This window comes from Stenella coeruleoalba (assembly GCF_951394435.1).
Source record: "Stenella coeruleoalba genome assembly, chromosome: 9".
Taxonomy (NCBI): Eukaryota; Metazoa; Chordata; class Mammalia; order Artiodactyla; family Delphinidae; genus Stenella; species Stenella coeruleoalba.
The window spans coordinates 32,118,336-32,131,913 of NC_137155.1; the positions used below are offsets into that span (position 1 = coordinate 32,118,336).

Here is a 13,578-nt window from a genome sequence, read left to right on the forward strand (position 1 = left end):
TTGAGGGGGTTTGGGAAGAGAAGCCTTGGAGACATGACAGTTTTCTTCAAATACAGTTCTCTTCCTTTTTAAGTGAATTTGAAACAGCTCTCCTTATTCTCCAAAGGCAATTCTCCGCAATTAAAAATTAATCAAGAATTATACAAGTTCAAAGCTAGAGAGCTAGGGAATTATACTTCTTATTGCTACACAGAAGCACCACTTCAGCCAGAAAACTACAATAACTACCATCCTTTTCAGAATTAGTCACAGTTTTTCATGAAGTTTGAATATGCAAGGTCCTCAGGAATGCATTCCTTACAAGAAATGGAACTTTAGTTGGTCTGAAGTGCTGTCATGTGGAGGAATATTATGTCTCTTGGACATTGCTCCAGCAACTAGGCTGTGAGCAATGGAGATAAATCATAAGAAGGCATATTTTGATATATGGTAAAGACTTAATAACAAAGCTGTCCAACACTTAAATGGACTGTCTAAAAATCCAGAAGATTCTTGGTTTCTGGAACTGTCTAAGCAAAGATGGAATGATCATGCACAGAGGGTGTTGTGAGAGTCCTCACTAGTTAAAACGTTGGGTGGAATAACACTTAAGGTACCTCCTACTGTAAGCTTTTATGACTAAATGGCTCAATTACTTTAACCTTGTTTGATGAGAGCTATCTATCTCATATTTCTTCAATAATCTTGGTTGTCATTTATGAATTTTTCCAAATTATTTACATATATAAATTGTAAATGTATATATGTCACTGATAAGCAACATTTACCTACCTATCTATAGGTGTGCTTATCTTTTAAATCAAATACTTAAAATATTTGACAAAAGAGCCAAGAATACTCAATGGAGAAAAGAGTTTCTTCAATAAACACTGTTAGGAAAATGGATATTCACATGTAGAAGAATAAAACTATATCTCTATTCTATCTTACACCACTCACAACAATTAAATCTAATAGATTAAAAACTTAAATGTAATACTGGAAACCACAAAACACCTAGAAGAAAACAGGAAAAGTTTCCTGGCAATGATTTTTTAGATATGACACCTAAAGCACAAGCAACAAAAGCAAAAACAAACAAGTGGACTACATCAAACTAAAATGCTTCTGCACAGCAAAAGCAGTGATCAACAAAATGAAAAGACAACCTACAGAATAGGAAAAAGTATTTGCAAACTCTATGTCGATAAGTGGCTAACATCCAAAATGTATAAAGCACTCATACAACTCAAGAGCAAAAAAATCCCAAACAATTCGATTAAAAAATGGGCAAAGGGGGCTTCCCTGGTGGCGCAGTGGTTGAGAGTCCACCTGCCGATGCAGGGGACACGGGTTCGTGCCCCGGTCCGGGAAGATCACACATGCTGCGGGGCAGCTGGGCCCGTGAGCCATGGCCACTGAGCCTGCACGTCCGGAGCCTGTGCTCCGCAATGGGAGAGGCCACAACAGTGAGAGGCCCACGTACCAGAAAAAAAAAAAAAAAAAAAAAATGGGCAAAGGACCTGAATAGACGTTCTCCCAAAGAAGATATATGAATAGCCAACAGGTACAAGAAAAGATATTCAACATTACTAATCATTAGGCAAATGCAAACTGAAACCACAATGAAATATCATCTCATGCCTGTTAGAATGGTTATCATCAAAAAGACAAGGGATAACAAATGCTGGTGAGGATGTGGAGAAAAGCATGTGTACAAGAAACTCTTGTGCACTGATGGTGGGAATGTAAATTGGTGCAGCCACTATGGAAAACAGTATGGAAGTTCCTCAAAAAATTAAAAATAGAACTACCATGTGATCCAGCAATTCCACTCCTGGACATATATCCTAAGGAAACTAAAACACTCTCTCAGGGAGGTATTTACACTCCCATGCTCATTGCAGCATTATTTACAATAGAGAAGACATGGAAACAACCTAAGTGTCCACTGATGGATGATTAAAGAAGATGCAGTATGTATATAACGAAATATTATTCAGACATAAAAAGAAGACAATCCTGCTATCGGCAACAGCCTGGATGCACCTTGAGGGCATTATACTAAGTAAAATAAGTCAGAGAGAAAGACAAAACACTGTATCACCTCACTTATATGTGGTATCTAAACAAACAAACAAAAACCCAAACTCATAGAAAAAGAGATCAGATTTGTGGTTACCAGAGGTCGAGGGTGTGGAAGGGGAATTGGATAAAGGCTGTCAAAGATACAAACTTACAGTTATAAGATAAATAAATAATGGGGATGTAATATACATGATGACTATAGTTAACACAGCTGTAACGGTATATTTGAAAGTTGCTGAGAGTAAATCATAAGAGTTTTCATCACTAGAAAAAAACACTTTTTTCTCTTTTTTGTATCTATGAGATGATGGATGTCAACTAAACTCATTGTGGTAACCATTGCACAATATATGTAAATGAAATCATTCTGTACACCTTACACTTATATAGTGTATATCAATTATGTCTTGAAAAATTGGAAAATAAAATAACTACAGGCCAGTGGGAAAATATATACCATTAGCGAATGCAGTTTGGGGCTGTCTACACAGGACAAAAATCTGTCTGGAAAGTAAAAAGTTTAGATTAACAACTGGTGATTCTCTCTGCATAGGTATAATTATTCTTTTCCATTATTTTCTACTTTCCCAGGAACCCACATTATACATCTTGATATCACTTTTGATTTCTCTTTTCTTCCTATTCCACGTTTGTAAAGCTCATTGCTTATAGCTCTGCAATATCTTTTCAATACATCTCCCCCTTTCCCTTTGCATTGCTGCCTCCCTAATTCCTCCCTTAATATTGCTCAACCGGACTATGACAATTGTTCCCTGTCTGTTCTGCTCACAACACTCATTTGTTCACCTGACATGTGTAACAGGTGCCCACTATGCTCCACTTGGGGCTACAGCAGCAAACAAAAGCAATACCTTGTCTTCAGAGCCTCCATCCTTGTACAGAGAGACAAACTAAACCCTCCTTTCTCTCTCAATCCGTCTAGGACACAAGAATCATGTTTCTAAAAATCATGATGGTAATTATGTCACCACTTAAAAACTTTTGGTGAGTTTGCACTCTGAAATTTAAGATGCTTCATGGACTTAAAGTCACTTTCTAGGCCAATATTCCCCAACCACCTCCATTTTTTCATTTGGTTGAGAAAACTCTGACACATCATCCGTTCACAAACAACCCTAGTGTTTCCTGCCCACACCCTCTCCCTCCTTTTTCTCAAGAGCTGTTCTTTCTACACTGCCATGCCAGATGGTCCCCAGATGCTCACGTTCTATATACGCACCTTGTACTGTCCCCCCCACCTCACAGAACCTGTGAATATGCTGGGACATCACTCTTGTGGTTAGGTTACTCATCAGTTGACTCTGAGTTAATCAACAGGGAGGTCATCTGCATGGGGCTGACCTAATCAGGTAAGTGCTGAAGAGGGGCTGGGCCCTTCCTCAGCTCAATCCTGCTGCTCTCCAAGCAGCAGTTGTAGAGGGAACCACATGGCAGGGAATGGCGAGTGGCCTCTAGGAGCTGAGAATGACCCCTAAGTGGCAGCCAGTGAGAGAGTGGGTAATAGGTCCTACAACTGCAAGGAACTAAATTCTGCCAACAACCTGCCTGAGCTTAGCTGAAGGACCCAAGCCTCAGATGAGACTGCAGCCCAGGCTAACACCTTGATTTCAGCCTAATGAGATTCTGAGCAAAGGACCCAGCTAACCCTGGTCCTGATCTACAGAAACTGTGAGCTAATAAACTGGTCATGTTGTAAGCAGCTGAATGTGTGGTAATTGGTTAGGCTGCTATATAAAACTAAAACTCCAATTTTACCTGGAAACATCCTCCCATTCACCAAGACCCAAGATAAATGCTTATCTTTTTTGATGTCTGCCCTTATTTCCCCATCCAAAAGTGATCTTTCTAAATTTCTATAGGATCTTCCTACTTTTATTACAGCGGTTGGCGTAAGTCTTATTTCTTGTTCTGAATTGTGGATTCCTTGAGAGCAGGGATGGTTTTCCTTACGTACATATGCATATGCTTTGTAGAAGCATTGAACGCAGTATTCACTTAGGCCATCTAGGAAATAGTTCTCAGGGATCTGAGAGTTAACAGAGCTTCCGTCTTCAGCTTCACACTCACTTTTTTTGTGCTTGTGAGCAGCTTCATGTGACTTAGCACAAGTACAGATTTTTGTGACCTGACCCTCCCTAAAACTGTCACGCAAAAGGCTAATTCTTTTGTCAAAGAGTAAACAACACGCAAGTTCAACATATTTAAAATCCAGAGTTGAAGGTCCTTAAAAACAGATTTATGAGTTAAGAAAATTGCGGATAATCAAGGTAGCATTTAGAGCCACCCAGGACACTGTGATGCTTGCTGTCCAGAGGCGAGGTCAGGGGCAGCGGCTGTCATCCACACATGCCACTTCCTATTCTGTAACCTCACAGTTTCTCTCCCAGTGGGTACTCAGGTGGGTTGAAATAAGAAATAATGAGGAACCCAGGCTCGGAAAAGAGCTTCCCCCGGCAGTGGAAGCATTACGGCCAGAGTTGGTTAATTGAAATCATGCATCGAACTAAGTTGCCACTCTGATGCGATCTGACAAAAATGATCATAGGATAAAATTGCCTCTTGCTGATTCCCCACCTATCTTACATTTCAACTTGCAGCAAGATTGAAGCAAACTGCTCCAATTTACTGCTCCCGACCTGCTGATAATGGACACTTTGCCGTGCACTCTCCCTTCATTACTGCTTAGGTCAGGGCTGTTAACAGGGACTCTTGCCACTTTTGACAGATAGTCACTACCAAGATGAATGGCGGTAGCCACATGACCACTTAGGACCAGGCCTTCCCTCTCCAGCACCTTCAAAATGCCTTTAAAAAAAATAAAATAAAATAAAAGACCACACTTCACTGTTTAACTCTTTATTAACTAGGAGAATCAATAGAAACCAGGCAACTGTGACCTCCTGATTCCTCTACTGTAGAGCTGCAACTATTTCAAAGAAACCACTTAACAGCATCTGAAAAAGAAACTTTCTAGCGAAGCTGCCTTTGTACATTCTGTTCTATTGGGAATGGAAACTGGGCTGTAAATTGAGTTCCTCGGGGTAGGGAGGGAGTTATTCACCCAAAGTCTCAACTGTGCTAAATCTTAAGAAGAAGTGGCTGCGTTTCTGAGTTTAAAGGGGCTTATTTAAGAATAATAAAAAAAAACATTTTCAGAGAAAATAGGCTATTTTCAATATCACACAGATGAATGGAACCCATCAACAGGCTGGTACTCCATCATTTCAATTATTCATAAACAACCTTTCATGAAGAACTTTTTACCACCAACATTTCTAAGTTATTCTACTTATATTCATAGAGAAAAAAAAAGATGGGAGAGGGATGCATGTATCTTTCTGTGCTATTTTAATAGACACCATAGATTAGATAGTAAGTGCTTAATAAATAAGTTCTAAGAGCAAGCTAAAGGGGGATAATGTTTTATGTTCCTTAAAGCTTCTAACTTAAATCTGTATAAACTGTGTACAGACTTCATATAGAATGCTTTAGTTTTTTATCTAATTCCTGACACATGCATTCATCTTTGCATTTGACAGTCAAATGAGCTCTCACAACCCTTATTAGATTTACACTGCATTGTCTAATTCACTTTGCCTCATGAAATTAGATGAACTATTAAATACCATAATCTGTTATCCACCATTAAAATTAATTGATTTTCATGTCACTTTAGAACTAATGAATTATCTAGAGATAGTCTCATAAAGTACAAAGCATAGTGGGAAAGCTCTTTTTTTCCCCATCATTTCTAGTAAGGGTGAACAGTGCTATGCTTTTGCTAGTTTGTCTCTCAGCAGAAATCTCAAAAACAGAGCTGTATTCAATAATTACACTTCATGGGTAAGAGCCACATTTATGAAAAAGGTTTCAAAGATGTGGAGGATGTGATGCCTAATATTGCTCTGGGAGAGGTTTGTCGTATGGAAGGATATTTCCCGATACAGTATGGTGTTGCCATCAGGATAACAGAATTGAAATGGACATGCCATTAAACAGAAACAAAATCCTACCAAATAGTAATAGTCCTAAAAATAAATACAAGAGTAGTATTTGTGTTGCCTGAAAAAATCTTATTTGATATTTCAGTTCAAAGATTGCATAGCTATATTACAATAATAATGACTCATGGTTATAGAAAATTTATTATGTGCCAGGCACTCTGTCAAACATTTTTAACAAGGATTGTTTTATTTAATCCTCAAATGCTCCCATGATACGGGCTTTATTTTTACCCTCATCTCACAGGTAGGGAAACTGAGGCTGAGAGAGAATAAGCACCTTGTTCAAATTCACATAACCAATAAATAAGGAATTGGGATATGAATCAAAAGCAGTCTTACTCCAAAGTCAGGCTCCTAACTGTTATACCCTGGGGCCTCTTACTTCTGTAATATCACTGTATCGCTTGGCACGGATGGTATCAGAGGCCTTTGTTATCCATTAATATTTATTAATATAATCCTTTCACTTGTAAATTGGTTCATTCAAGGGAAAAAAAATTCTTGCTTTTTAAAATGATCTTCCAGTTTTAATAAAATTGCTCCATGTGAATTTTAACAAACTTAACAAAGCTCTGTGTTTAATGGCACCTTTTTCCCCCACTGCAACATTAAAAGTGGGCAGCAAGGTATACTGTACATCCACATATACTGAAGAAACCTTGCGAGCTGGGCTCAAAGGAGGACCCAAGCCTCATCCCTGGCTGGGTGGGGGGACAAAGTGTTCTGGGTTGCCTGGGACTGTTCTGGTTTTTGCTAGTGGCCCCAACACAGTTATTAACAGGACCTCCTTTTATTCTCAATATTGCCCCAGTTTGGATAATAAATTACCTTAATCTTAGGGGAGAAGTTTTTCTGCTTATTAGTGAATTCAACCGTAAAGCACCGCCATCAGTCTCATGGAGTTGAACAGGTTGCTACCCGAGTGAGCTTTAAAATATTTCCAATCTGCATGCTGGAGCATCAAAAGGAGTAGATAGACCTGCTACATCGGACTCCTTCCTCACCCTTTTCTATTATTTCCTTTCTTCAGTTGGTCACCGTGATGGCATTTTTGGTGTGTAAGCTTGGCTAGGCTACTGCTCCCAGTTACTCAAACACTAATCTAGGAGTTATTTTTATCTTTATTTTTTTGCGGTACGCGGGCCTCTCACTGTTGTGGCCTCTCCCGTTGCGGAGCACAGGCTCCGGACGCGCAGGCTCAGCGGCCATGGCTCACGGGCCCAGCCGCTCCGCGGCACGTGGGATCTTCCCGGACCGGGGCACGAACCTGCGTCCCCTGCATCGGCAGGCGGACTCTCAACCACTGCGCCACCAGGGAAGCCCTAGGTGTTGTTTTGTAGGTGTTTTGTAGATGTGATTCAAGTCCTTAATCAGGTGACTTTAAGGAAGAAGATTCTACAAAATCTGGGTGGGCCTGATTCAATCAGCTGAAATGCCTCAAGAGCAAGCAGAGGCTTCTCTGAAGAAATTCCACCTGTGGACCCAAGAGCTCCAGCCTGACCGCCTGCCCTAAGGATTTCAGACTTGCCTCCCAGCCCCCCTCAATTGCGTCAGCAAATTCCTTGCAGTAAATCTCTTCATACTATATTATCTCCTACTGGGTTTGCTTCTCTCGTTGAATCATGACTGATACAGTCCCTAGTGCCTGTTGAGTCTTGCGTCAAATCCTTTGCATGGTCTTCCAGACTCCTTTAACTTCATGCCTACATAACGCCGATGGCTCCCTGCCTACTCTCTCTCTCGTTCTTAACCTGATCAATGCTCCTAAAGCACTACTCTCATCATTTAGCATCTAATCCTTATCAAGGGCTAACATGCCCCAGGCACACTGCTAGGCACTGAGGATACAAAGATGAACAGAGCATAGTCTGTTTCCCAGGGTCTCACCACCATGTCACTCCCCAGCACAAAACTTCCCAAGTCCCCCCCATCCCCCCAGTGCCCGAAGAACAAGGGAAATGACTCAGCCCGGCAAAGCAGACCCTGCTGACTTTAATCTGCCTCACGGGACTCAGATCCCACAAGTGCCTAAAGCAGGAGCCTGGCTGCTCTCCTCATGGCCCCCAACAGGGCCGACCGACGTCTGTATTTCCTGTGGCTTCACTGTAAAGTTTGTGTTCTGTTACAGGGAGCAAAACCTGGCTATTTAAAGCAGAATGAATACAGAGAATTCATTACTTACAAAATTGCTGGAAGGGCTGGAGACATGGGCTCCCGACGGGTCCTTCAGGAACGGCTCTCAGAATCACACCTCTGAAGTGGCCCATCGCGGAAGCTGCCTGCTTTGCCACAATCAGGAAGGTGGAGAATCCGCTGGATTTGTTAACTGGAACTTTCATCTCAGGGTCAGGAAGCTGTTGCTTGTCACGACTACCCCATCTTCCTCTCAGCGCCCACAGAACTAGTGGCTGGTCACTGAGAAACTGCGGCAGGAAACCCAGCACCTCCACGGGGCCCCTTGCCCGCAGAAAGCTGGAGAAGTGGCAGGAAAATGGCTTCCACCGTGCGTCTGCCTCTCAGGTCCGGCGTGAGAGCATCTAATTGGCACTCAGGACTCCAGCTGCAAGGGATTCTGGAAAACAAGGCATTTAGCTTCCCAGCTGCTTGCAGTAGAGGAAGGCTCAGCAGGAGGAGGTTAAAATGGAGGCTGAGTGCCGCCCACATTTTCCACCACGGCTGGTTTTTATCTAACCTGGAAAGTTTGTATGCCTGTCCTACTTAAATAAGGATTATTGACTTTAATAATAAAAAGCCTTGGTGTGCTTAGAACTTAGCATAATTCCTAGTACATAGAGGTATTTCACATATATGTTGAATGGATGAATGAATGAAACACAACAGTAATTCATCCATTTATTGACACAATCACAATTATAAATTGTAATTTGAGTGTCATAAGTAAAACTTTCCCAGCAAATCGTAAGAACTATATCCCATATACTGCCCAGTACAACATTTGCAAGTGGAAGGCACTCAATATATATTTTTTGAATGAGTGGAGGGATGAATACAGTGCTATCAGAGAATAGAGTCTGATATGCATTTCTCAAGTAGACCTGCATAACCAGCATTAATGTTTCTCTAGGGCACTAAGTCATTAGACTGGAGGGTGATATTTAATTTTCCATATTATAGAAGCTCATGATATAAATATTGCCTCTATGTTGATATGTTTTGTCTCCCAAGAATTATTTTCATTGGGTGCCTCCTCCTAAAAATTGCAGCCTAGTGGGAACAAATTAATTCCATATAAACATGATATAATTTTCTGAACAAATAATACGCTTCATTTCCAAAGACTAATGGTAAAGAAGATTTATATAATATCACACTCCTGATCACTTATATTTGCAGTGAGGAGAAAGGCAAATAAAGCCTAAGGGAGAGAAGTTGGGGCATCATTTGATGTAATCATGGTGCTATGGTCTGAACGTTTGTGTCCCCCCCAAATTCATATGTTGATATACTAATGTCCGATGTGATGGTACTAGGGAGGTGAGGCTTTTGGGAGGTGCTTAGGTCATGAGGGTGGAGCCCTCATGAATGGGATTAGCGTTCTTATAAAAGAGACCCCACAGAGCTCCCTAGTCCCTTCTGCCACATGAGGACACAGTGAGAAGACTGAGGCCTGGAAGAGGGCCCTCACCCAACCACACTGGCATCCTGATTTCAGACTTATGGCCTCCAGAACTGTGAGAAATAAATTTCTGTTGTTTATAAGCCACCCAGTCTGTGGTTTTTTGTTATAGCAGCCTCAACGGACTAAGACTCGTGGCAAACAAAAAACTGCAGGAAAGATGGCCTTTGCATACATGGGATACAGTTTTACAAGAGAGAATTGTTAGAACGCATTTTATTCCTCTGAAATCTGTCCCCACATACGTGGGGTGCTTGTCATGCACATTGTGCCTCTCGAGCAACTTTCCATAAACTCAAAGAAAGATGCTTTGGAATTGGATAATTTGACATCTGTACTGCAGGCACTATAATGAGAAATCACGTGATGTGCTGCCCACAGGAGAGCAGGCAGTGCTGTATACACTGTCTGTACTTACAAAATGCCCCAGGTATCCACCTATGGTTGGTGAGTTATTACTGGAAAGACAAGTTTACTGTATCATTCTTCACGTTAAGTTAGGGATATCACTATGTTTTCAAGAAGACTTACTTCCTTGAAAACCATCAGTAATTAAAATTATTTTACTTTAATTAAACATTTTATCTTTCTTTTCTATTAAGCTGAAGCTGCTATAATATTATACACATTTTCCAAAAGATAATCTGGTTGAGAAATTTTCCTTGTTAATAACTCATGAATATTTTTATAACAATCTACCAGGCTCACCTTTAAGACTCTATCTCAGGGTTTCCTAACTGTGGCACTAAGAACATTGTTCCATATAATTCTATGTGGGGCGGGGGGATGCTGTGCTGTGCATTACAGGATGTTTAACAACATCCCTGATCTCTGCCCACTAGTTTTCAGTAGCAAATCCCTTCTCCCTCTTCTCCCCACCCCACCTCAATTTGTGATACTCAGAACTATCTCTAGACATTGCCAGATGTCCCCTGGCGGGCTGTGGTTGAGAATCACTGCTCTAGCTCCTCAAGGTCAAAGTTTCTGGTGATCAAAGAGCTGTTGCTAGAAATCAGAACCACCAAGGCTGTATCTGGCTATATCTTAGAGAAAACCATTATTTCGTGCGTGTGTGATGTAAGACACAGCATGGTTATTTAGAGCAGTTTACAGTGACTCAAAACACAAATTTTCCCATTATTTTAGAAAGATAAATCAGAGACGCCTGGCACCCACCACTAACCCCTGTTTCTCTGTACTAGATTATTCTATAATTATAGATATCACAATATTTGGAATTTACATTTCAATACTTCACCAAAGTTTTATTAAACTTCCTTCATTTTGACTTAGTTAAAACTGAGCTAACTCAGTATAGTGAGTGTCAGCTGATCTTTCAGGCTTACATAGAAGGAACACACCACAAAGCTTGCAGGAGGCCTGGCCTTATTTCATACAAGAAGAGAGATGTATTTAAGTTGCATTTTCATGCCTTTGCTTCTCTAGCTCCTGAAATGGATAAAGGCTGATGTGGGGTGGGGGGGTCTGTCATGTAGCTTTAACAAATGTGTGGTGGGCCAGAGTGACTGCCCTTAAAGGGACAGGGCTGTTCAAGTGAGATTTTCCCTAAAGGCACTTGGGCAAATTCCACATTGGTCATGTCTTTGTGACAGTGTTCTTGGTGGCTCCAGCCAAGATCTTCTGACTTGCCCTCCTCTACCTTTTGCCCAGTCTCAATCTCTTTGTATTTTGGGTTTCCTGTCCCAAAGAAGACCTCACATCCTGAATCTCTGTCTCTTCCTTTTAAAACATGTGCCTCTCTGTTGTTTAGAGAATGTCCTTAGGTTTTCAAAAATCCATTCTCAACTATATGTCACATGAGTACAAGGAACCTGTATTTTTTCAATGCTTCCCCAGCTAAATTTGAGCTCAGCAGCACAAACATTCCCTAATTGCTACCTGAGACCGCGGTCACTGAGAAGGTGAGGACAGAATCAGCCAGAGGTTACTGATGTCTCCTTTGTGCTAGAAATGCCTTCCATACCCACGGACCACTGGTAATACACCTGAATGACCCAACTGCTTCCTTTGCAGCAACTACAGAAGCAAGAAGCATCTTCCTGTATATGTCCTGAGCTGGGCTGAAGCAGTCCGTGACTTTCCGGATTCCCTAGGGCTACCAGGCAGTGGTTAATATTCTAGTAAATTCTTGATCTCTGCAACAATGCTCACATTCTTCTGGGTGGGGAGTGGCCTGTTCCATGACACTGAGCACAGGTGACCCACTCACTGCATCTGACAGATCATCATATACCCCAGGGAGTTCCTGAAAGAATCAGGTAACAGAGCAAACCCTGAGGTGGGCGAAGGCAACACTGGAGCACCTCTGCCCCACTCCATCATCAGCAAAGCCACTTGTGGTTCCTTCATGGACCCCGTATTGCAGACTGTCTTGCATGAAAGAATTTAAGGGATCAAGTTTGTCTTTAACTCATTTAGCTATCTAAAGGAGCCATGAAGGTGAGCATGGGTCCATAGGGAAATGAAGCTATAGATTAAGACGATTACACACATGCTTGCCACCTATTGCTTTGTGTTTTCACGGCCTCAGCTAAAACTTATTCAGAAAGAGTCCCACGTTAGCACACTGCTATAGTTGTACAATAAAGAACAAATTGGTCTAAAATTGCCTTGGCAAACTCCAGCCTTCAAAGCCAAGAGATCTGTGATACCCAATTGTCTTTGGTAACAAGAGTTTTATGTTCACATTGGCTACAGTGCGCCGGAAACAAGGGAATCATGATCCTTTATAGCCTCCGATGCCAAAGACCTTCAAAGTGAGCCTCACAGCAGAGGAGTCACGAGAAATGGCTCCCATGGGTGATGAGAATTTATCCAGTAGGAGACATGCGGGGGAGGGGAGAGGCAACTCCTGTTCTTCTGCAGTGAGGAAGGCAGAAAACAGAAATGGATTTTTGTGGATTGGGGAATCACCTGTGTTGCTTTCTGGATGGGTTTGAGGGTTACTGACCTAGAAGCAATACTGGGAGGTGAAACACCTCCAAACTCCTTTCAACTAAATCCTCCTTAGATGCATAGGCACTAAACAGGAACCAGGTCCGTGGCTTCCTTAACCTGATATTCAGGAAACTCGTCTCCCTGAATCCTTTACTGGAACAAGTTCTTAGGTTAACCTGGTGAGGTATTCCCTCAGCAAGTATTTACTGGCACCTACTAAGTTCTACGTGCTGGAGATACAGTAGTGAAAGAAATAGACCCAATTTACCCTCGTGGAGCTTACATTCTAATTAGAGGGCTAATAAGATCCAGTGTTTTAAGATCCTACTGTGGGCCAGGTATGGTTTTAAGCACTTTACTTGTATTGTCTCAATCCTGACTACCACCCTGTAATGTAAATATTATTATTATTTCCATTTTGCAGGTGCAAAAACTGAGGCTCCATGAGTTGAATTACTTGGCTAGACACCTTGGCTCTAGAGTCAGCCATCTCGGTCACTCTCTCATCTTTCAGATAAGAGGATGAACTTAATAGCAGGAGACATTATGACAGCAATGCCAAGCTGTTCAGTATGGGTTTGGAGACTTTGGTGCCAGTGTTGTAATGCCTAAAAGCAGTCCTTTAATGGGGCAGTAAAGGTGGCTGTCTTCTCACGCATGCTGTGCCCGTGTCCATGAGGCTGAGATACAGGACAAGCTCCCTTGTTCTTTCTTGATCCAGGCCAGACTGCGCCTGCTCTGCTTCTGTGAGTTCCTGTGAAACTCTTGACCAGAGAACCTGATCTGTTCATTCAGTGTTCAAGGCGTCAAGCTTTTGTTCCTGAAGCCCAGTCTCACTCAAGACTCCCTCCACCAGAGAACCTGTTTATCAGGAAGAAGTAGCATGTAAGC

At 41.7% G+C, this 13,578-nt stretch overlaps 1 long non-coding RNA gene across 1 annotated transcript in view; it reads right to left on the minus strand.

The window, feature by feature from the left end:
• Window positions 1-9,166, minus strand: part of LOC307191517 — a 170,664-nt gene extending 161,498 nt beyond the window's left edge. Inside the window, exon 1 of the long non-coding RNA XR_013829792.1 lies at window positions 8,275-9,166. This is a non-coding gene — a long non-coding RNA (uncharacterized lncRNA). The remainder of the gene's footprint in view (window positions 1-8,274) is intronic.
• Window positions 9,167-13,578: the final 4,412 nt, after the last annotated feature.